Source organism: Marmota monax, unplaced genomic scaffold (assembly GCF_021218885.2).
Source record: "Marmota monax isolate L192 unplaced genomic scaffold, Marmota_monax_Labrador192_F-V1.1 WCK01_AAM20220418_F8-fsc00107, whole genome shotgun sequence".
In the NCBI taxonomy this organism is placed as follows: Eukaryota; Metazoa; Chordata; class Mammalia; order Rodentia; family Sciuridae; genus Marmota; species Marmota monax.
Window position 1 is genome coordinate 4068621 of NW_026693761.1, and position 25961 is coordinate 4094581.

The following is a 25961-nucleotide window of genomic DNA, read 5'->3' on the forward strand; positions in this document are numbered from 1 at the left end:
TATTGGCTTCCTTTCCCTCACATATGGTCCTAACCACCCACTTTCGCATTTTTCAAATTGTTGATCCAATCTTCCTAATACAATATCTGGATTTCAAAAGAAGGGGGGAAATACAACACTAAAACTGCATATCCTAGCAGCACACATAAAAAAGATTCAAAATGTCCACATGCAAGTCTTCAATAATTACAACCCAGTGTCTACTATAGTGGAATAGTGGAATCATGTCTCACTGGTTGCATAAAGAAATATACCATTAATACATTAATACATCATCTTTCATCTTGCAGGCAGTTGGTCACAGCTGGGGTAATGGTTTGCTGCCTTGACTACACTCTTGTACATGTTCCTGAGGTGTTAAAGGTCTTTACACAAATTGTTCCCATCCTTCAACAAGTATTATGACTCTCTCAATACAATGTTCCAGTGCAACAGGTTTAACTGAGGCAAAAATGAATTTCACAAAGTGATGGGACATTGGTAGTTTTGCTGCAGAAATGAGGATCCAGTTTTGAATGTATGCAATGCTGGGCAGCAAGCCTCTCTGACACCTAAAAGTTCCCATCTGTACAATGGGTACAAGGTGAGTTCATATACTTGAAGTCTTTTAAGCTGTTTTTTTATTTTGGTGTGAATATAGTTCTCCAGTGATTGACCAAAAATCTATATTTCAGCACTCCAATCTTTTTTGTGGGTCTTTAAACATATTTAACATTGGACCCTATTTAAAGCTACACACCATCCCTGATACATTGAAAAGAGGCATTGTCAAACAACTGACCCTCCAGCAGCTGGAAAAAACTCTGTTTAACACCCTAGTTGGTAAAAGAAAAGAAAGGGACTAGAAATTTTATAAACAGAAGACAGTGTGCAATTTGTTCCAATCAATATTTGCATACCGTGCTTAGATAAGTGACTTTTCATGACTGTAGTCATGGGAGTGGGGAGTGGAAACCAAATAACATTACTCTGAGAGCAGAGTTTGGAGAAGTAGTTTGCATTTGGTGCACCGCTGTCTCATACCCATACTTCAATCTGCAGCGTTTCAGTGTCTAGATGTAGGTTTAGCTTTCCTCAGCCCACTCCATAAAAGCCATTACTAAGGGAGTCGTTAATGGATACATGAACAACGGCTTAAGGAACTGCTGAGCCTGGGAGCTCTTTCCTGCTTTCTTGGAGCAGCATGAAGTCCAAGAGGGACCCAACACCAACTGCCACTTGCCAGAAATAATGAACAGAAATGAAAACTGGTGGCTTTTACTTAAGTGACCATAAAGCAATTGCCCATCACAGGACACTCTTAAGAGAGAAATTTGGTGCAATTAATTACACTGGGACAACAGAGCTATACTGGATAGGTACTCTTAGGACCCTCCTCATCCTCCTTTTATTTTTCTATTTTTGTCCTCAGAATAATTTCTAACATGGCTGACAGTCTGACAAACTGGCTCAGATTAAAGAAGAAAGATTAACACTTTACAACCGCCCCTGTGCCAATGAACATTTGAATAGTCTTCTACTTACTGGAAGGTTCCAAATGATTCAAAAGGGATGTTTACATTGAGCTTCCTTTTCACCCTACCTAATCCTAGGAAACCCAGTTCAACTGAATGAAATTCCTGCCAACTGCTCCTCCACTTGTGTTCCACTACCAGGGTTTCTTACAGGGCTCCTGACTACACTTGGATAAATGCAAACAGCCCCAGAAAGCCAAAATCAAATAAAGGGGAAGAGCCCTACTCAGCATCCTCCATTCTGTCCCCAGGTTAGTTTGAATTGAACTGCGGATATTTACAAAGGCTTTTATTTGAGGGCCCCAAATTGCCAACATGATGCATTACATCAGTTCTTTTCATTCACAATTGATTGCCATTTATCCTGTCCTGTATTTTAGCAGTTTACTTCTATATTCTTGAAGAGAAGATGTATAAAGCAAACTAACAGTCTAGCTGAGATTTCAGGAGGAACGGCCTAGGCCACTTAGAGGAAATGAAACAATAAATGTGTGCCTTTAAATGATTTTAGCAAAACACTTGAATGAAAAACCCGAATAGAAACTATTGAATTAGTAATAATAATATCAATAGGAATGGCAAATCCAATGCTTTGGGGGCACCATTAAAATCATTATTACATGTAATCATCTCAGCAACTCCAAAAACTAGGGACTTAGAATTATCTTCATTTGAAAGATGCAAAAACTGAGGCTGAGAAAGATAATTAACTTAACCCAAGTCACCCAAATGGTATACTCAAAAACAGACTTTAGCTTTAAACTTCTAAGACTCCTTCTTTTCCTCTTTTCCCAATCCAGTCACCAGGTGATTCACTTGTCTCATCAATGACTTTGGGCAATTCAGGAATGCAGTGCAGAAAAGGAATGCAGGCCCTCCCACTGTCCCTTCAGCTCAGGCTCTGGCTGGCATCCAGCTGTGGGGTCTCCAACAGGAAAGTGGAGGTGGGGCAACCTGTTTTCAAGTTGCATTTACATAGGGAGAGCCCTGTTTTATTTATTTATTCATCTGACCAACATCTTGTGTTTATTTGGTTAGGCCTTGAAGGCAGGAGCTTATAGCTCCCAGCGTTCCTTGGTCCCTCCCTCCTGCTGTACTATCTAATCTATCCTCCATGTTGCCTTGGGACTTAGGAGTTTCTGCCTGAAATCTGATTGCATCTTTTTTTTGCCTCCTCAATCCAAATACACAGGTCTCCGCAGAACTGACATGAGGCCTCTTCCAGACTTTCTTCCGCCATGCTGCTTGCTGCACTCCCTGAGCATATCACGAGCTTTTTAAAAAATACTCAGCTTTCTAGATCCTTCTCAAAAGATCAATCATGAACTCCATCCTCTGTGATCTGCAAGCACTCTAAGTATACCTTTAGTAGACTGACTTATTAATAACTATGTCTTGACAGGTGTTCTCTGATTCAGCCCCCAAACTTGGAGGGCCTGACCACACTGCATGACTGACAGGATGAATGAACCAATGAATGAATGGATGAATGAAGTATTATGATGAGTGCTTGTAAGCCCAGCAATAGTTCAACTTGAAAATATTTATAAATATTTATGATTAAGTATAAGCCCCCACTTCTCTTTTCCTTATTTATTTATTTATTCATTCCTTTATTTTTGATGCTGGGGATGGAACCAAGGCCTTGTGCAGGCTAAATGTGCACTCTACCACTGAGCTACATCCCTAGTTCCTTGACATATCTTTTCAACATATATTACAAATAATAGATAAATGGTGCTTTATTTTGTTCCTCTCACAATCTAGGCAAATGTTACTTGAAAACCCTCAACTGGAAAACAGATATGATTAAGGAAATAGTTCTAATGAGTCAAAGTCACTTGCTTGCAGTGGACTGGGCCTAGAAATGATGGAAACATATTCATTCCTTGATAAAAGTTTTGATTTAATGTGATTTGCGCTGACTTACTCTGAAAGTTACAAGCACTGGAGAAAACAAGATTTAGCAGCTGATGGAATTGTTTGTTTGCTTCTAAATCCTGTCATGATTAGGACAGCTGTGTGTGTGTGTTTGTGTGTGTGTGTGTGTGTTTCACACACTTAAAACACAGCACACATATTCTTTAGTATACAAAAGAATGAATCCCATTCCCCCAACCAAACTTTTAAGTAGTTGTAACTACCACAGAGCGGCCCATAGTTGAAATAATTAGGGCACCAGTCCACTATTAAAAATCTAGGGCATGGTGGGGCAGGAGTCAAGTAAAAACCAGCCTTACTGAGTGTTATTGGAATTCACTTTTCATTCCGACAAAAATGTGCAATCTGACCAAAACCCTTCCATTGGCCCTTCCTCCCAAGCCACATACCTTCTGAAGGCCAAGGGCAAAGCCAGCTGTGGTTATGCATTTGGGTTAAAGAGCCCAAAAACAGAAAGAAAAAAAAATTATTTTGAAATGCATTACACTTCAAAATTAAGGGTAATTGTGTGTAGCAGCCTGGAAAATTTAGCTCATCCAGTACGACTCAGCCACTGAGCCCAGAGCACAAAACACTAGCGCTCTAAATGCAATTTCAAACCGAAAATAAAAAGGTACAAAGGGCGGAAGGAAGGGCGGGGCGAGGGGTGGGGGGTTGCTACAGAGCTGTGACTTTTGACAGGGCTGCTGCCTGGGGAAGGCGTGACCAATACACAATTTAGCAATGGTTCTAAATTATTTAAGCCACTAGATGCTGCTCTGGACCACTACAGCAGTGAAACCAAGAAGGTAAATAAAAGATTGACATATAATGACCTAAGAAAATACATGTGGTAAGATTGGGACAGAAATGTGATGAGCAAAGTGGAAAAGGACTTTGCAATAGAGCAGAAACCTTAAAGGTTTGTTTGCTACAAGGCCCTGGTCGAGTGGTGTTAAGTCACCTAGTGAACAGAGAGACCAGGGAAGCTTGTAAACATCCTACAGTGCACAGGACAGCCTCACAACAAAGAATTATCCCTCCTGAAATACCAACAGTATCAAGGCAGAAACTGCCTGAAATGAATGGCCAACATAATGGGCCACATTCTGCGAGTAGAGAAAGAACACCAGTAAACTCATCATCGCCCAAGGGAGGAATCCATCCTGGTTCACAGACTCCAGTCTCCGATTCCCTTAGTCATGTTAATCTAGGAGCAGGAGAAGTAGCAAAGTCATGACAAGTTGGAGAACACTGTGAAGTGCGTTCCCCTTCCAGCTGGTTCCCTCCCAACTGGTTCCAGACTTTTGCCTTCACCATGACTCATCCCCACAGGAAAAAAAAAAAGTGTTGGCTAGAGAGTATGTGTCTGTTCTCCTTAGCAAATAGTGTTCTCCTTTTTGATTAATAAATTGCACTCTGGGCTCACATGGTTCAATATCATGAGCTTGGGTGATGGACATAATGTCCCCAAAAGAAGAACCCGCTGACTCAAGGCTAAGTACAAGTTGAGAATGAGATATTCACGGAGGGATTTGATCTGAAAAAACTCAGGTTCCATGGTAGCAGAGATATATCTCTAGATGCCATGACACCCAGGGAACCTCCATCTGAACCAAAGGCATTTCTTTTCTTTTCTTTCTTTTTTTTTTTTTTCTCCCAGTGGTACTGGGGATTGATCCCAAGCCCTCAAGTATGCTAAGCACATGCTTTACCATTGAGCTACTGCCCTGGTGGAACTAAGGCCATTTTTATTTATTTATTTATTTATTTGTTTATTTGTTTTATAGCATGTATGTTGCCCAGACTGGCTTGGAACTAACAATCTTCCTGCATCAGCATCCCAAGTGGCTAGGATTGCAGGTATGCCCCCCACTGTGCCCTGCCAAACACGATGAGACATTTCTAACAACATATAGGATTGAAAAACCTTTCTGGATGCCACTACAGCATAGCTTGACAGGCAAGTCCTGGCTTCAGAGGCTGGCAAATCCAGGAGAACCAATGATTCAAGGAATTAACCGGTACCAGCAGCATGGTACAGGGGAAACAGCAACAGAAAAAGAGTTGGAAAAGTTGAATTTAAGGTTCAGATTCACTCTCCAAATACCTATGACATTTCATTCCTCCAAGTCACATCTATAAAACAGGGTAACAATATAAACTAATTATTTTCCATCATTTCCAAAACAGAATCCCAGGAGGAATGGTGTCAGCCCATGGAGGAAGAGTCACATTGATGCTATGACCCCCAATCCCATCGAGGCAATGCTTAGTAAGTGGGCTTACCTGATCATCATTCTCTCAAACCACTGCTCCATATCCAGAAATACAATCGGCCCAACACTTAGCAGCCCCAGAGAGGAGCAAGAAGTCCCTTTTGTACTGAGGGAAGTTTTTGTTCCCTACATTAACTGCCAGAGCTAAAATAGACCAAACTGCACCCTCAATTCCTAAAACTGAGGTTCCAATAATAATCTCACTCAGATTCTGGAAACCAGTGTTTGTGGGGGCCCAGAATACTAAGAAGCATCTCCTGCTATTTATACATGTGACTAATTTCTCTACTCAGCACTCTGCCAGGTTGTTGCCGTGGTTAATTCCTTTTGATGAGCTAGCACTCCTTCACCCACACTATTCCTATCTGATACTTAACTGTTCACCTCACTTTAGGCCGGCGACAAAATTCTGCTCAATTGGTATCTGCACTTATTTTGTAAAAGGTTAGAAAACAGAATACTATGGCACAAGTAGTTAATTGAATCCCAGGTCATGATCTGGCTTTGCAGGCTTCAATTTCAGCTATTATAGATAAGTTGCAATTGTTAACACTCAGTCAACTGAAATTATCCAAGGAATTGAGCATAGCAACCAGTGTGTGCATGGCACATGCAGTCTGGCTTTACTGAACCTAGAAGTGCTGTGCTGGCATACTGGAAAGCATTTGAGGAGGCTAGGCATATGTCACAGGGGCCATCCCCTGTATGGATGGCAAACAGTGCTGAAACTCTCAGCCACTATCTTTGGATAGTCAGTCTCAAGCTTAGGCCCGCTGAAATGCTTGAGCTAATAATCATGCATCACAGCCGTGTGGCTGCCACCAGGAGAAATTGCCATTGTCTTTGCAAGCCTCTGAAAATAATTAAAATCACACATATGGAGAATGGTAGGCATCAAAATTAAAAGGAAAGGTCAAGAAGAATAAATTTCATATTTCCAAAGACCTCAAAAATCTCTAAAATAAAACTCGGGGAAAAAAGCATATGTGTGGTCCATTTCCTAAGTACAGTGAAAGAGCTATTGAGATGGATGGCGTGCCTCTCCCTATCACTACAGTGAAAACATGACACTTGGGTTTCCAGTCCCTCTAAGATGACAGCATCTGGGCCTAGCACACCGTCAAATTCTATTTACAGGAGCATTTTTTAAAGTTAAGTCAACGACTGACTCTTTTATTGCATCTGGCTCAACATTTGTAAACAGCATCTTTCGCAGGGAATTAAGCCAACATCATTTTGTAAAAGGGGACAGTTCAGTACTTCTTGAGGTATGGCCCTCTGAACCATTTTCATCAAAATCCTTGATAAAGTGTTTACATAGACTCCAAGAACCTCCAGAATTATCAAAAAGAAGCACCATTCATACTGAGCATACAATAGATATTAATATTCAACACCCGTTTTGTGAAACACCCTTTTCCCTTCTGCTCTCTTCTATTTCATGCTTTACACTGCTGGTCTTAGACCTACTAAATTGGCATCATGGCCTCCTCCTGGGTTATAACCTTAATCTTAAAAAGCACAGGTCTCCTTGACTAGAAGGAAGCAGAACAGTAATTGCAAAATTAGCAGCAAACACTTCAGGCTTTGTGATACCGAGAGGGTTTAGTATTTCCCCCACCTTTTTCAAATTCAATAGGATGTCTTATAAACGAACTCTATCTACTTGGATGGCTGTAGGCATTAAAGAGTGGTTGCAGGCTTCACTTACAACCCATAATGGTACCCACTGTCTGAGATCTGGACAGGAAATGTTACCTCCATAGGAATGATCATCTCTAAGCCTCCAGCCTTAGGCAAAGATGGGAGTAAGCAAAGTGTGTGCTCAGTGCTGCTCCTTGTCACACCCCCAGCCACATCCTCTAGGCAAGGGCTTCAAAGCCCTCTCTTCCTTCACCTCTCCCCACCCATTCACACCAAACACCCAAAGGAGGTAAATTACATGAAAACACTTAAGCACTGGCTTTTCTTCAATACTGTAATTTCATAAATGTTTATGATGTAGCAGCACTCCGAGAAGCCACCATCAGCTTTCTCTCTTCCGTTTTTCTTCTCCTAGGTGCGTTTTTCTCTTCTCCCCTGCATGTGCCACCCCAGCTTCTTCGGCCTCCCTCACCGCCCCCTCTCCTCTGCCTTCACTTGCATTTTCTAGGAGAGTGTGCTGGGACCCAGTTTACGTCTCTGACTTCACACCATTGACAATGCTCCTCCAAGGGGAGTTTTCTTGGGCTAAAGCAACACAGACTTTGAAAAGATTTTCCCCCAAGGAGAGGGATAAAATACCAGCTCAGGAGTGGGGATGTGTTTTTAATAAAGTGCGCTGGTTTTCTACTTTTTGCAAGGAAATCACCCCTCTGCTTCCCTTCTTCAGTCTGAAATTCTAAGGGAGGAGGATACCTACCCAAGGCAGAAAGCAGTCTAAAAGAAAGAGTGGCTAAACATGGAGGAGAAGATGCTGAGGAAACGCGAAACCCTGGGCTTTGCACTTGCCACGGATGCAGAAACACTTTCTTTGTATATTTTCTTGGCAGGCCTCACCCAACTTGGGTATTTCTCATTCAGTCAGCAAACATTTACTGAGCACCTACTATGTGCTAGGAATCAAGCGAAATATTGAAGTTGTCAACAAGAGATAAACCATAATCAAATAAACAGATGAAAATATGATCTAATGAGTAGAAAAATGCTAAGAGAAATACGTTAGAAACATAAAAGGACCAAGGAGGGCTTGGCTGTTATTTTATACGGAGTAGTCAGGGAAATGCGGGTAAGCTGACACAAGTGGGCAGAGACCTGAAGGAAGCAAGGGAGTGAGTCATCTAGACCTGCAGGAGAAATCCTGTGCAAAAGAAACAGTGTGTGCAAAGGCCCTGGGGACAGAACTCTGAAAAAGAAGAATGTAAGGTCCTCAGAATGGCTACAGTCAACAAGGACATTGTGCGTGTTCTGGGGGACATGGCCATCCATCAGAAGGACCACCCATCCGATGACTCAATGACTGCTCCAAGTCCTGAGTTTCCTCAGTCATATCTGGGCCTACCCTCCCAGCCTGACCCCTTCCTGACACATACCAAGCTTCCTGTTCCCCAGTTCCCTTCCCTCCTGACACCTCTCCCACTCCAGTTCCAACACTTTGAGTTATTCCCTCACAATTTACCAGGTCATTTAACTGAACAAAAACAAACCAACAAACAAAAACCTGAGTAATAAATGTAGTAGAAAAGAAGGTCACATGCACACTTAACCACAGCTTTCAATTGATAGGAAATGTACCACAGGAAAGAGCAAGGATCAAATGGTAGCTATAAAAGAAAGAGAGTGAGAGAGTAGGGGGGAGAACAATTAAGTCTGGTGATAGGCCTGCAGGGGCTCGGACCTCCTGATTTACTAGGATCCAAGTTCTATAAACCAGGGAACTATAATCCTTGAAACAACCTTGGGAAACAGGTATGGAGGTGGGACCATATGAAAAACCATAACCAGAGGAGACCTTCATAATAGATGTTGCCAGTCTTTGTAATCTAAAACTGTGAATGGACAAGTCTGTCTAGTACCCAAGATGCTCTCAAATATTTGGAATTTGAATACAAGTTATTAGTGAATTTTATTTTATATAAGTTTAAAAAAAATCAAGAATTCTCCCATAGTCCCTCCTACCATACCCCCAAGTCACTGGCAGCTCCAGACTGGGGGCCTTTGGTTCTAGGAACACAAAAGTCATCTTAGGTTCTCCAAAATCTTAACTGTGATCAGTTAGGTCCACATAAGCCCTGACCAGTAGTGGGAGGCCCAGGATGCATCACAAACTGTGTTGAGCAAGCCTCGGGAGCTGTCCAGAGGCCCTTGGAGCTACCCTACTGGGGGAGACAGAGGGGGCGGGGCGGACTAAACCCTGTAGCTTTTCATCAAAGCAGGTCCAGCCGCCAACAACTCCTCCCCAGCTGCCAACTTCAAATGGCCCCCAGATGGGAAAGAGCCAGTGGAGCTGGAGTCCCTACTGCCCAGATCTCGCAGTGGAGGACGGACACACACACACGCCGCCTCGCGCGCGCCAGCGGTATAGCACGGACTTCCCAGCCCCAAACACACAACGCGCACCCCCGGGACGACTGAGTTCTGTACTTCCTCTTCCTCAAAGCTACTCTGGGAGGTCGAGGCTGCCCCTCTCCGCTCTGATTCCAGGGGTCCCGTGCTCTGGTGCCCCGCTTCTCTGTGGGAGCTCCGGGTGCGTCCCCTCTCCCATACCAAGATCTCTATCGAAACCCCTTGCCGCCTTTCCGGGTCCTCAGTGTGTCCCCAGGAGGCGGGTATTTACTAACAAACACCCCCCAGGAATCCCAGCTGCCCAAATCACCTCCTCTCGCCACCCTGAGAGCCCCCATCCATCTAGCCCATCACCGCTAGCTCCCAGGAACGCGCCGGCCAGAGGATTCCCTCCCATCTGCGATGGCCGGAGAAAACCCCAGAGTCCGAGCCGCCAGCCGCCGTCTCGGGCGCAGACTCTCCAGTCTCCGGCCCCAGGAATCTAGACTCCAGGCTCCCAACACCACACTCTTCTGTCCCCAACATCCCAACGTGCCAACAGCCAAGCCCTCCTGCTCTCTCCTCCAGCCGACCCCAATCCAAACGTCTCCGCTCTTCTCGGAGCCCGGGCCCTGCGCTCCATCCTCCCGCGCCGCACCCCCAGAGCCCTCTCCCTCTGTTCCCACCGCCATTCGGACCACCCGCTCTGCCCAGACTTCCCCAACTGCAGAGCGCCCAGACGCGCCGGCAGCCCTCACCCAGCCTAGCGCGGTGGCCACCCCCGCCCGAGCCGTGGCGCCCCCAGGGAGGAAACAAAAGTGTCTCCGCGGCGCCCGGAGTCCTCGGAGCAGGACGCCTCCTCCCCGCCCCAGTCCCAACCCCCTCCCGGGCCGCGCTGAGGTCAGCGAGTCGGGGCGCTGAGCCAGCCCAGGAAACTTTACGAACCTGCCCGGGGTCGCAGGACAGCGGCGGGAGCTCCTGGCTATTAGAGCTCTGACGACCCGCGACCATTGAAGGGAAAATCCGAGGCTCTGTTGCCCAGCTCTGGGCTGCGGCGGTGTGGGTGGCTCTGCCTCTATCCCGTGCCCATCCTCGCCCGCTCCCGCTCGCCCAAACACACGCACTTACACTCTGGGTCGGCCGGCTGCTGCGCTGCCGGCTGCCGCTGCTCTCACTTCCTCTTCCTTCCTCCTGCTGGCCAGAGACACATTTTGCATCTGCAAGGCATCCCGAGAGCAGCCGCGAACTCTCCTCCCGAACGGACGCTGCGGAGTTGCAGTCGCCGCCGCCGCCCCCGGCACCTGCGCCGGGACTAGAGTGGTTGGCGCGTTCTCCTCCCGCCCGCGCCCTGCTGCCTGCCCACCGCACTTTGTTTAGGAGGGGTTGCCCACGACTTTATGAAGTCCCCCTACTTCAAGAGGGAAATGTCAAACACCATGCACGCCTCATATCTGCTATAAATAATGTGTGTGCAGAACATGACTTCTCCGATGAGCTCACACACGGTGTTTTGCAGGCACTAATTAACTCCGTCACCCTCGTAGCGCCACCTCCGGGAGGCCAAAAGCGCGTGTGGCATCTTTTTATATGCTTTCCCTTTTGGCAAGTAGTTTGGGATTTTAAGGGGGGAAACTTCGGTGGGCTCTTTTGAGGCTACTTTAAAAGGTTGGGCACATTTGCCTTTGTGCCTTGTTCTTGGGCAGTGTGGAAAAATAACCAATGTATTTACCTCCCCTATAATTTTAAACGACAAGGTTTCTTTCAATGAAGTCAGGGATTCCCTAATTTTAAATAACTTCGCAGAAAGCAAGACGTCCTACCCACAATTTGGTATTTAGGAGAAATTATTTAAGTCATGCAAACTACTTCATTTTCAAAGCAGCAATCGAACATGTTAAATCTCAGCTTTGCTGGCAGGAGATTGCAAGAAAAACACCTGTCCTCTCCAAATTCAGAAATCTCTGCTATAGCTTCACTGGAAAAGGCAGACAGTTGCTCTGCTTTCCCTTCTAACTGGAAAAGGAGAGAATTTGGGGAGCTGAGAGGCATCAGTATCTAATGTGGAAAGCAAAGCTCCCCTTTGAGATTCAGCCCCTTTCCAAGGAGATTAAAATTTTAACCCTATGTTGACTGTCCATTAGCAACACAAAACATTGTGAAGCCTTTGAAATGTGACTAGTATTGAGATGCTCCGTAGGTGTAAAATAGGCACAGGATTTAGTTCCAAGATCAAAATATAAAATAGTTTAATTATTTTTATATTCATTGAATTGTCTCAATGAATGATGAAACTATAGTTGACTTATTGGATATAGTAAGTCAATTCGGTTACTGTATCAGTTAAGATATGAATACACATATAATCCAAATTAATTTCTTTTTCAAACATTTTAATGTAGCTACTAGAAAAAGCCAGATTACACATATGGCTCTCATCAGTGGCTCACATTATACTCCTAATGAACAGCCCTGGTCCAACCCCTATTAGAGACATAACTCGGGGAGGCAGTATTAGTAGCAGGAATGCCTGGGTCCAGATGGTTATAAGCCAGTAACTTAAAGCAGGGTGATTCCAGGAAAGTAACTGAACTTCTCTATTCCATTGTCTATAAAACAGTAATGGTATAATAATAACAGTCAAAAGGGCAACTATTAAATGAGGTCATTTAATAAGCAATTACTAAGTAGAGACTTTAATAACAGTTCAATGAAATGCTTGTAGTGATGAGTATAAATTTGATCTACAACTTTCTAGCAGAGGCATATTAAGACCTTAACTTTGGTGCTGGTATCTAGAGCACTCAGTATGTGTGAGATGTCATAACTGTCCCCTCCTTGCACAACAATTAGATAAATGTAGTTCCCTATAACCTGTAGACCCAGGACTGCCCTCTACAGTTAATATAGAGTAGGTCACATCTTTGCTCCATGAGATAATTTTTTTTCAAATCTTTCAAGATAGTCCCAAAATTTACTGTAATATATCCTTCCAAGTTTTAAACATCTTTAGTTACTCTGAGTCTCCTCAATGTGAAATGATTTCAGATCTCTCTTATCTGATCCATCTTCCCCCTGAAGGACACTACATTCTGTCCTTAAACAAATTAGTTGTGTTCTAGATTAATCATCTAATTAGCCATTAACAAACAGAATACAGCTAGGCTCTTGTGAATTTTTTTCAAATGCATCTCATTGTTGATCCAAGTGGAAGAGGAAAATAGGAACTCCTTTGCTGTGTTACATTAAACCATATCCATTCTTGTGGAGCTGGTCTTTGGGACCCAAATCTACCTGGTCCAAGTTATCTAAGTCTCTATGGATTCAATTCAGGCAACTAATGTATCCCTGTAGCCAAAAATGAGTTAACAATTCTAGGATGCCTGTGAAACTCCATTAAGGACCCCCTAGGGCTCCCTCTGCCATGGCGTGGAACAGTATTCTTTGGTTTTCTGGTTCGTTCTGTAATTAATAGCCCCCTTAACACTGTAATCTCCAGATCTCATTTTCCTGTTGTATCCATGAAGACATTTTAGAGGCATTGTCAAGTGTCTTAGAGGAATCTACCTTTTTCCTGGGCCTACTGGTGTTCCAGAAGAGCCGCCATCTCTAGGTCTGGGTTGTCGGGTATAAATCCCAACATTGCCATTTATTAGCTGTGTTTTCCTCACAAAGCACTCAGATCATGGGATTGAAACCTTAAGCTGGTAGGATTGATTAGTGGCTAAGTAAGTTAATTCATTATGAAGTTCTTAGAACAGGACTTAGCACATAAAAAATACTCAGTGACTGTCAGCTTAGGTATTACTATTATCTAATATCTACAACAGCCCTATAATCCATAAGTCATTTTAGGAGATTCAAAAAGAGAGGGGAGAGAAAGAGAGAGTGCTCGTGCGTGCAACATCTACACCCCTTTTCCACAAACCAGCTTCTGCATATGGTGAAGGGAAACTGCTAATATTGCTGAACTTTTTCAGCTCCTGGTCAGAGATTGGGTCATTCAATCATTAGATCACACGTTAGCAGGAAGGAGGTCAATTCTATGACAAGGAACCAAATCCAAGTGAAATCTTTATATATATATATATATATATATATATATATATATATATATATATATATTTAGTTTTAGGTGGACACAATATCTTTATTTTTTATTTTTATGTGGGGCTGAGAATCGAACCCAGTGCGCCACACATGCTAGGCAAGCGCGCTACCACTTGAGCCACATCCCCAGCCCCCAAGTGCAATCTTTCCTTTGCACTTCTTGTAAGCACACCTGGGGGTACCAATGGGCCAGTCTCACTGATGTCTCCAGTGGTTAGGGAGGTGAACTCAGGATCTCCTCCATAGACTCATTTCAGTCTCAGGATAAGTAGGAGAAAAGAGAATAGGGTAGGGACAGATGGCCAGAGAAGGAAACTCACTGAAGCATCAACCCTAAACTTCATTCCCCAACCATGCTTTTATAAAGGGCTTTGCATTGTTGGTGGATGGATAGGTGTTTGGGGGAGTTTCTCAGATTTAAATACCTTGAACTTATATTTTCCAGATTTTTATTCTTTGGTATGTGTTCAGAACTCCAAGATAGGAGGGGTGAGTGGGAGCTTATCAAAATGTCACGGTGAAACTTCTAAGTGCAAAAATGTCCTGTTGTATTTTTAATCAATGATGACTCATGTTGATCAACTCTTTCTTTTCTAAGTGCTCACAGACATTCATTTATAATCCATTAAATTAAAAAAAAAAACATTTATTGGGCTTCAAATGGGCCTTGTGTAGTTAACAATACATTTAGTAATATGTTTTGGAATTCTATCCCAAATTTGCAATCAAATTCCCTGATCTATAGCTTGACAAATCTACTCCATTTTCCTATGTTAGAAACTAGTTCATACTGGTCTGCCTCCAGTCCTTACCAGTTCTGGGAACAGAGAGTATCTCCAGCTCAAGGAAGCCACTACCCCAGGGATAATGAGGTCTGGGTAATAGGCAAACACCTGTCATCTAGAGCCATCAAGCTCAGTGCTGGGGCAAGCAGAAAGAGAGTCTGCTGTTTCTTCCCTGGGTTGTTCATTCATTTGTGCACACTGAGTACCTCTGAAGGTACTCTGCTTCCATGGTGAACAAGAAAGGCTTACCATGCACCCTCCCAGCACTTCCATTTTAGTAGCTAAGAAGACAGACTTTAAGTGAACATAGTAACAATTGAGGAGTATAATCAAGGAAGGGCAGAAGATTTCAATGTTAGAATCAGGGATACTGATCTCTTCTGCAAGTTAGGAAAAGCCTCTTAGGGAAGCTCCATTTGAATGGAGACCTGAAGGGTGAGTAAAAGGGTATGAGCTTCAAAAGGGGGAAATGAAATGGGTCCAGTAATAAGGGAGGGCATTAAACAAAGCCTCTTTGTATGAGGTCTATAGAAATAATAGTGTATAAGGAACCTTAACAAAATCAATGTGGCTCAAGTGTGAGAGGATCAAAATTAGATTATAAAAACAGTAGGTAAAAGTGCTCTTAGGAGCACTTGAGAGTCATTTCACAGAATTTGGCTATATTAACAATAACTGAAAGACATTGAAACTTTTTTTTTGTTTGCTTTAGTTTGGTTTTGTCTTGTTTTCCATTGAAATGTTCTAAGCAAGAGAGTCTCATGGTCACTTCTATTTCAGAAGTCATCCGACTGAATAGAGAATGGATTAAAAGGTAGACAAAACTCCATGTGGGAAGAACAGTATCTTATTCTCCTCAGGCTGCTATGCCAATCCCATAGACTGGCTGACAAACAATAGAAATTGATTTTTTATTTTATATTTTATTTTTTTTACAGTTCAGGAAGCTGGAAGTCAGAGATCAGAAAGCCATCATGGTTGGGTTCTGGAGAGAGCTCTCTTCCTGGCTTGCAGACTGCCACCTTCTCTCTGTGTCCTCACATGGCACAGAAAGGAGAGAGAAAGAGAAACCATGAGGTCTCTAATAGCATGACCTCATCTAACTCTAATTACCTCCCAATGGCCCCATCTCCAAATACAATCATGTTGAGAGTTAGGGCTTCAGTGCATAAATTTGGGAAGGTGAACACAGATATTTGGTCCATAGCTCACAGGAAGTCAAGGTCAAGGACCAGCACAGGAAATGAAAAGGTTGACAGACATGACAGCACTCTTGCTTGACTCCTGATCATTTCTGTGACACCATTACCCTGAGTTCATCTCCAGGATGTACCCCATTTCCTAGTCATTATATATTACTGTCCACTGGCTAAAGACATCTACTCCAAAACATAACATTTATCCCCTGTAATACCCCATTCCCTTTTTTTCCCAGTCATTCCTACTTTAAAACAAAATAATATTTTTATGGATTTCCAACTCACCTGTTACCCAAATATGATGTCCTATATGAAGTTTGTTTCAAGCCTTTTCAGATTTATATCCATGTATCCATGGTCTACCATCCATTATCCAAAGACCAACTGCCAAGGAAGTAGCATTGATATTAATTCCAGGAATCCTTCCAACCTTACAATAAATACTGACAAAAAGTTTGACCTGCCAGTCTCATCAGAGCAAAACAAGTAGAATTTTTTTTTAAAAAAAATATATTTTAGTTGTAGATGGACACAATACCTTTACTTATTTTTTATATGGGGCTGAGGATCAAACCCAGTGTCTAACACGTGCTAGGCAAGCACTTTACCACTGAGCTACAACCTCAGACCCAAAGTGCAGAATTTTTAAATTTCCATGAAATGTAGTTTACAGATATGAGAATCTCAGCTCTTCTTCTTATAACCATGCACACTTGGACAAATTATTGTATTTATCTCTGAGCCTCTAAAATGGGGATGTTGGAATACTGACTCCTCTTTCAAACAGTGCCTAGAATGTACTAAACGCTCAATAAATTGAGCCAATATGAAGGTTAATCCCTATATACTCATTAGGGTTATTAATGTGTTGCATGATAGGTTAAATATAAATATTCCTTCCTTACGCTGTCTTTTAAAATGTTTAGAGAAACCTATGTTTTATATATATATATAAAACATATATATTTATAACATATATAACATATATATTTACATATATATATATATATATATATATATATATATATATATATATATATATATTAGTAAATGAAAAGTGAAATTCTTCGCACACTTATCCCCAGGTCTAATCTCTAGCAGTCAACACACTTAATTATTTTTGTTTTGAACTCTTTTGGTAATTAATGAGACTGTTCTAATTGTTTATACTTCTTTGTTTATCAGCTTCATATGGTATCTATTACCTCCCTTCTACAAAAGATTTTTTTAAACTTTTGCTCCTATCATTTTCTCCCTAACTTCTATCATTTCTTTCATTGTATCATCATATTTTTTTTTTTTATGGATGGATCTTCTGTTGGGTGGGTCTTCTGATATTTTCATTTGTGTGACTTATCTTCTTTCTCATTTTTCTATCCTTTTCTGTCTCCTGATTATTTCAGCTTGGTAATTCAGTGTTTAGCATTGCCCATTTTTTTCTATTTATATTTTAGTGAGGTTAAACATTTTTTTGATGATTGTAACTGAAAATTTTCAATTCTTTAATTGGCCATGTTTCACTAGTGGGTGCTATTTGCGTCACTTAGATCCCAACCTCCTCAGGACCAGGGTGCTTTTCCAATCCCTCTCCCACCTTCACTGAGGCTGCTGAAAATATTGATGGTTGGTGTATGCCTATGTGTATGTATGCATGTTTTCCTTTCTAGCAGCATTGAGAACCTCCTCTTTATCCTTGGCACTGTGTTCTTACCGGAATGGAAATGGGAGTATTTTGTCATTGTTTCAACTTGGCCCTACACAGACCTTTTCAGTATAGACCTTAGCTGAGGAAACTTTTTTCCATATTTTCTTTATGTTACTCTATTTCTCTGTATTATAGCCCCTAAAAGATCTATTTCAATCTTCCTGGACCTTCTGTCTCTTACTTTCCTTCCCTTTTGTGCTCTATGTTCTTCTAGAAGATGCCTAGACTTTACCTTCTAACCCTTGTTTTGAATTCTTTCAGTGTCAGCCCTAAAGTTTTAGTATTTCTGATAACCCTTTTTTCCATAGCAGCCCATTGGTCTTTTAAGGATATAATATCTTCTGAAATTTCTTCTGAGATTTTAATTAGAATTTGTTGAGAGTTTTGTTGTGGTTTTTAATTTTTTAATTCTGTTTCCTAAATTCTCTGTTAAGTGAAATTCCCTTTTATTCTTTGGCTTATTAGCATTGGTTCTTAGCTCTGGCACTGTTTTTATTTTATTTTTCATAGTCTCACGATTCTAGATCATTGGTTTCTATTTCCTAACATTTTTATCTGTGAACATAGATGGTGTATGCGTGGGTGTTTCAGCTATTAAGAAATTCCTTTTACCCAGCAGACCTCTCCTCAGTGTGTGAGGATTGACTGGGAACCCTGTGGTTAGGGTGTATGAACAATCCTTTCTTTAGAGTATCCATACAAAACCACAGGCCTGCTCCTGTCCCCTCAGCTCACTGCCTCAGTCTCAGCGATGTCAATAGCAAATCTAAAGCCCTAGCCTTTTAAGCAAATCTTTCAGTTTCTGCAGGCAGCAGCTCTGCATTTGTAATTAAGTGGTAAACAGTATTGATGCTAGTCACTTAAATGTGGACAGGACATAGTGGCCCAGTGTTTCTGCACCCCTGTTCCTATCACTGTCTTCCTGGATGATTGTGCCATATACCATTCTTGCCCCCCAGGGCCTACAGCCTCCAGCTTTGAGCTTCATGGGGTCTGATGGACAGATTTGTCCTGTGGCTTGATAGTAGCCTTCTCCTGTATCTCCCCCAGGTCCCATCTCCCTCCACTATGATAGAGAGTCGCTAATATCCCATCTGCTTTCTAAACTCACAAGTTCATCGGGCTCTGGACTGAGATCCTTCCATTCCATTCTCCCTGTGATTTCCATGTAGCCCCCGTTGGATAGATTTTAGTGTTTTAGTGGGATTTTGGGAAGAAGATGAGAACATAAGTGTTCACATTACCACTTTAATCCAAAGGTCACTTAATATTCTGAATCTATTCAACCTAACACAGCACCCAGGTGCTGGATTGATTGGAGACTCAACCTCTGTTGATTTCAAAGGTTCACCACCCCTTTATGGTTAAATGAGTGAACTGGAATATTTATAGGTGATTGTCCCCTCCCAAAGAAATTTCTTTGGCTTCATCATGATAGAAATCCCATGTTGAGGGCAGAAAGCCCAGCTGGTGTCCCCTGCTCACTCTCAGCTACATGCAGCTATGGGAACCTTGCTTACTGGGATTTCTAAAGACCTGGCACCCAGTCCTCAGTGCTCTGGCTTCCTGCAGCCAACCCTCCCCTCCTTATGGGCAGAAAAGCTTTCCCAGATTCTTCAAAATGTCAATGTCATGAAAATCTTAAAAAGAAAGAAAAAAAGATCAGTAAAAAAAATAGTGAAGAGTCTATTGCAGCTGAAAATAAACAAGATCAATCACACACAAAAATACAATGGGGCTGGGGTTGTGGCTCAGTGGCTTGCCTTGTACATGTGAGGCACTGGGTTTGCTCCTCAGCACCACATAAAAATAAACAAAATAAAAATATTGTGTCCATGTATAACTAAAAAAATTTTTTTAAAAAAATGCAATGTATGTCTCAACTAGATCCTGATTTTTTGGGGAAGAGGATTTTATATTTATAACATACCCATATGCATATTATCAGGCCTTCAGAGAAATTTAAATATTTACTATATATTAGACAATGTTAAGAATTAGTCTTCCTTAGATATAAAAATAGTATTGTTTCTATTAAGGATGTTCTGATACAAATATGAAAGTCAAAACTGGCAAAATGTAAAACCTAGGAGGAGGGAACACAGGCATTCAAATTTGAATGTTCTTTCAAATTTTTGTATGTATGAAATTTTTGATGATAAAATTTTGGAGTCAAAGTCATATTTCTTGGAAAGACAAGTTCTGAGTTATTTTATCAAAAGCTACCTGGGACTGAAGATTTGCCTGTATCGACCAGCTGATGCAGAATACGTGGGCCAATTCCACTGAGTAAATAGATTTCTCTTATACCTCCCTGAGACTCAGAATCTGTCTTCTGGAATGAGTAGGAATCTAGCAGGTTCTTATAGAGAGCTCTAAGAATACCTGAAAGGCTTTCACTTGAGAGTCCATAGTTAACAAAAGGACCAGTTGGAAATGACTGAATAAAATTGAATATAATATACATTTAATTATTTAGTTAACTTAAGTTTAATTATATTCTTAATTATGAGGCTCTGGTTTTCATTGCATATTTTTTTTCTCATTAAGCAATTGTTCTAAGAGTTCCAGAGTTTCTTCTTTAGTCATCCAGTTTCTATCTAGCTTGTTAACTTTATATAAAGCCTCCAATACTAAAAGATGAAGTACTTCTTTTTCTCTAGAACTGGATTACCATTTACTAATATTGATAACTTGTAGGGCCCCTGCATATCATCTAATGGAATATCTCACACCTGGATTTATCTGTTTCCTATGGCATGGTTGTATTTATCGTGTTGGTTTTTGGATTTCCATAGGAGCTAGGTCTGATGAGGTTCATGTTAAACATCCTTGGCAAGAACACTTCATGGGTGATATGATGCTTCACACTGTGTCACATCACTATCAATCAGTCCCACTACTGCAGGTGCTCACCTGATCCCTTGGTAATACTATCACCATTAACTAGACTTCTCCAGTGAAAAGGTGCACTTTTCCTTCCCAATTAATGAGAAATATGTGGAAGGATATTTTTTACAAATATTCAATTCTAGAACAACCTCTACCCTGGTGGGTTTAGTTGCTACTGATTATTTTCCTCGATTACAATTTTATTCAGCTTGCTTCCTATTATTTTAGTTTATTTCTTGGAAGAAATAAACTTCCAACACTTCATTCCCACCTCCAGGCACCCCTGTAATTAGTACTTATTAGTAAGCTTAGCTGCTTTTAGACCCCTATTCTTTTGTGTTTGCACAGATTCAACACATGTCTCCAGTCCTGTTGCTTTTCACTTTTTTGCTTTCAGTTTCTCATGGTGTATGACCCAGATAAGTACTTTCTCTTTCAGGGATGAAGGGAATTTGGCATATCTAGTGAACTGGGAGAGAGGGGAGTATTTCTATCCGGGTATGTCATTTACTATATCCATATTATATACTTTCTGGAGATATAAAAAGCTCCCAGAAGGTCATCAGTAGAAAATGGCATGCTGTATTTTGTCATGAAAGTATCCCAAGAAAAGGAATGGAATTGTTCCATGTTTGTTTTCTGCAAGTAATAGTGTGTTTGTCTCCTACAATGAAAACTTGAGGCTGTGTACTTTGTAAAGAAAGGAGGTTTATGTAGATCACTGTTTTGGAAATTGAAAGTTCAAATAGTATGGTGCTGGCTCAGGTGAGCAGCTCCTGCTTCCCCCATGTGGAAGAGGGTATCTTAGTGGAAGTTCATGGGAGAGACAGAGATCACAGGGTAAGACAGAGGAACTTACTAAAATAACCGAGCCACCACCAAAGCCTTGTAGATTCAAACAGCAACTCTTTATTCCCGAACTCTCACCCGCTCTACACGCATGTTCTGGGAAAAAATTCACTCCCTTCACTGGGCTCTGCATACCAATTCTCTCAGAAACCTGCAAGAACTCAACAGGAACTCAAGGAGCGGGCGCCTGAGGCAGCAGGATATGCCCTATTCCCAGCAGGATCCACCCTAAACCTGGAGCCACCCTAATCCCTGAGCAGGGTCACCTTAACCAAAAATGCCATGTCATTCCTACTTGGCTATGGCTCTCAGCACCTCCCCCCCTCTTATTAATTAAACAACAAGCATGTGGCTTAAGGACCGTGCCTGTTAGGTTGTCCAATTCAACATATGGTCCTTACCCCCGTCATCGGATGAGCTGACCTCTAGGCGTCAGCCTCCTGTCTTAGGTTGGTACCACTGCAATTGGATCATACCCGTCACTGACTACCGGTCCAGCATACAGCCATACTTGTGGATAGGCCTATGCACCAGTGCGGGGGGGGGGGGGGGGTGAGGTTCTTTGCCTCACCTCTGTTGGCCCCCAAATTTTAGACCATAACTAGCAGAAGGGAGGAGGATACAGAAATGCCACGAAACCAAGCCAATTGACAGCTCCTTTGGAAAAATTGTATCACCGGTGACGCCATCAGCAAAGATACTCCAGCATTACCACAATTCGCTGCACCAAATGGTAGTTCACAATGTATACAAGTGATACATAGTCCAGGCAAGTTCTGTAAGCAGTTCAAAGAGGAGTAATCTATCAATATGTCCATTTCCTCCCAAAGAAAATCGACTCCTTGACTGAGCACTACTTGTTGAGTTATTATTCATTGATGCATCAGTTTATATAGTTTACTGTGATAGCTATCAAAGAAGCTGTAGTTTGGTTTTATCTTTGTCTTCACCAGCACTGGGATGAAGATAGGAATTCTGGCAATGATGTTAAAAAGAAATTATGTGACATTCCAACAGGTACTAAGAAAACAATTTTTTGAACAATTTACATTATCCTGAACAGAATTATTAAATATAATGAAAAGGAAAGGTGAAAGTAAACAAGCAGATCTGTTAACCACCTTTAAAAACAATCCTTAACAGCTGTTTACCTAATTTAAATTAAACCATTAAAATCACGTGAATAAAAAAAAATTTGGATCCATTATTTCATGAGTGCTCCTCATATATGATAGATGGACATACACACACACAGACATACAACACAAAACAGAAGTGTGCACACATAACATACAACACATAAGACAATAGTAAAGGCCTTGTAGCTTACACAGGTGAAATCTCCATTGCAATGTTTAAAAACTCCACAGTCAAAAAATAAAACTGATCAGAAAAACATTAACCTAGGTCTGTATGAGCTCAAAAAATAAATTAGAACTTTATGATGTGGGAAAAGGCAATAATAAAATAGATATTGAAAAAAGCATCCTGGTTAATCGCTGTTGCAGATGTAAGAATAGCCAAGCTGGAGCTCTGGATATCAGCTGTTATGGATTTGAGTCAAATCATCTTCTTTTTGGTCTGTAGAAATCACTTTGATTAGTCTCTCTGGAATCCAAATTGGCTGCTGTTCTCCCTGTGGAAACACACAAACAGAACCCTGACTCCAGACAATCACTGGGTCAGGACCTTTCCATTGTCCTGTTAGAATATCCTTCCAAAGTACCTTAGGCTTATGTACATTTTTTGGATACATATGCCTTTCCGCAGCACTAAGTCCTGATGAATCAAAATTTTAAAAGTTTAGAGTAAAAAGGGTTATTTTAAGTTTATCTTTGGGGGATATATACCCCTTTCCAATTTCCTCTTTTTGTTTTAATAAGTACATTTTAATAGTTTGATGAGCTCTTTCAACTATGCCTTATCCCTGTGGATTGTATGGGATTCCTGTTAAGTAAAACATTAACTGATTTTTCTTCAGGGATGATGTTCCAAAATATCTTATATGCATCCTTTGGAAATTTAAAGATCCTTTTAAATTCAAGTCTTCCAAAAGCATTTTGCCTTAGTTTTTAGAATTACTTTAGTCCTTTTAATTTTTTGATGTGGTTTTAAACCAATTTCCTTCTAGTTTAATGTTTTCTAAATTGGCTCTTGTCTACAAATTTTAATACCCTCATTTGAGACTTCTAATTTCTGCACCACCAGAAATTAAACTTGATGGGCTTTTTGAAAAAAAAAATTACTAATAATCTCCTTGTTCTTCTATTTTATCCAATATTTGACTTTAAACTTCTCTCTTCTACCTTTTTCTATATTGAATGTCTGTATCTAATAGTTGTCTTAGCTTTTTGTATTTTTTATCTGAAATACCTTTATTTGACATTTTCAACCATTTCTATCTTATTTCTATCTTTTTTTGTTTTGTTTTGTTTTGTTTAAGGTTTGTACATTCACCCTTAGTTGCTTTTTTTCCTCCTAGTTTTCTTTTGTTTCCTATTTTGTGGGTTTAAAATTCTTGTCTTCCTACATCTTTTTTATCTTTCTACATCTTTTCTATCTTTTTTTTCACATTTCTGTACTTTTGTCTTCAAAGTTTTTCACTTCAAATTTCTAATATTTTTTCTCCAAATTGCTTTTATCCTATTATCTTCCCATTTTCATTTTTTTTTTAAGTAATGCTTTTAAGATTAACTAGGCTTCGAATGACGCAATCTTTCCTCCGTCATGAAGGCATCTTAACCACCTTCAATTTAACCTTTTAAAGCCTTTTGCAAATTACTTATTAGACATTTTACAGCTTTTTACTTTACCACACAAAGATTATCTCATCTAGAAACATTAATTTTTTTTTTCGCCATGAAGGTATCTTGACCACCTTCAATTTAACCTTTTAAAGCCTTCCAATTATCATCTATACTGTACTTTTAAATGTACTTTTTCACCACCTACAGCTTCACTCTTTTAAAAGAGGCTTAGATTCTTTTTAAATTGCTTAATGTTAGTTTACATGGCTGCCCTTCAACTAAAGGCTTTTTTTTTTTTAAACTCCATAAGAAGCTTTGTCTCAATCTGCCATGTACAAATACCTTTTTCTTCTTTCTTCCTTTCTCAAGCTTTTAAAGTAAGTCTAGTTTCCTCAAAATCTTTTTAAATGGCATTTTACAACTTTTTACTTTACCACACAGAGATTATCTCATCTAGAAACATTTCTTTTTTTTAAACCTTTATATTAAAATATATTTCCATATCTTGAATCTTTTTATATCTCTTTTGTAGCCATTAACCCTTTTTAAAAATTTACATTGTGAAACAACCCTTATAAAATTTCTGAATTTAGATAAATTACTCTAAATATTTTCATTTTTTTTATGGTACTATAATACTATAATTGAAACCCAACTGAAACTTCTTATACTCTTTGTATATAAATTACACCTGATAAAATCTTAACTCTTAGTAACCTTGTTTCAGCAAAGACACAGACACAAAGCAATATTAAACTTTTTTTTCCATTTACCAATTTATGAAAACACACATAATGTTTAAATATATTACCTTATGTAACTTAATAAGTTAAGAGTACTTGATTTTATATTTAGTGGTTGATATTTTAACACTTTAGCTTTGTAAATTAATCAGATGTCTGTAAAAACCAAGATCTTAGACAAGTGTAGTAAATAGAACTAGCCATCTCTTTCTTGTTGAAGAAAAATCTTTTTTCAGGATACCATGATGGTCCCATTGTGATATATTCAACAACTCCTCTCTAAAAAGCCATGGGCTTCCTCTTTAAAAAGCCATGGGCTACATTTTTGTATTGTATCAACATATACCCTAACTGTTCTTGGTCTTACTGGGGTGCCTTTTTCCTCTAACAATTTTTCTTCCTTAGGGGCAAACAACTTCAAACCTTGAGTCAACCATTTTCCCCAGTTTGCCTGAGAAAATTCTAGGAACAGGCAACTTGAAATAAAAACAAAATAAATCAAAACAAGAACACATTGTTTTTTGAAATGGTCACCCATTCTCTCACCTTCCCTCAGGGGCAAGCAATTTCACTTATCTCCAAGTTTTAGATGTTCCCCGCCCGGGGCCGCCAAATGCCGCAGTCTGGCTGGGCACAAAATAACCGAGCCACCACCAAAGCCTTGTAGATTCAAACAGCAACTCTTTATTCCCGAACTCTCACCCGCTCTACACGCATGTTCTGGGAAAAAATTCACTCCCTTCACTGGGCTCTGCGTACCAATTCTCTCAGAACCCCGCGAGAACTCAACGGGAACTCAAGGAGCGGGCACCTGAGGCAGCAGGATATGCCCTATTCCCATCAGGATCCACCCTAAACCTGGAGCCACCCTAATCCCTGAGCAGGGTCACCTTAACCAAAAATGCCATGTCATTCCTACTTGGCTATGGCTCTCAGCAGTACTGGAGATTGAACCCAGGAGTGTTGTATTGCTGAGCTACTTTCCTAGATCATCCCCCTCCTTTTTTTGGACAAGATCTCATTATGTTTCCCAAACTAAACTCAAATTTGTGTTCCTTCTGCATCAACTTCCTTAGAAGATGAGATTATAGGCTTGTACCACCAAATCCAACTAATCTTGTTCTTTTATAACAACCTTTTTTAAAAAACTAACCAGGCTTGCGCAAAAACTAGCTTAATTTCTTCCCAGGATGAAGCC

General features: G+C 40.7%; 1 protein-coding gene across 2 annotated transcripts in view; it reads right to left on the bottom strand.

Moving 5' to 3' along the window:
- Positions 1 to 11073, bottom strand: part of Elmo1 (engulfment and cell motility 1) — a 553589-nt gene extending 542516 nt beyond the window's left edge. The window contains exon 1 of one of the 2 annotated variants that reach the window (XM_046460598.2): positions 10865 to 11073. The gene's annotated coding sequence lies outside the window, so the exon portion shown is untranslated. The other variant, XM_046460597.2, reaches the window with a different exon arrangement.
- Between the last annotated feature and the right edge of the window lie 14888 nt (positions 11074 to 25961).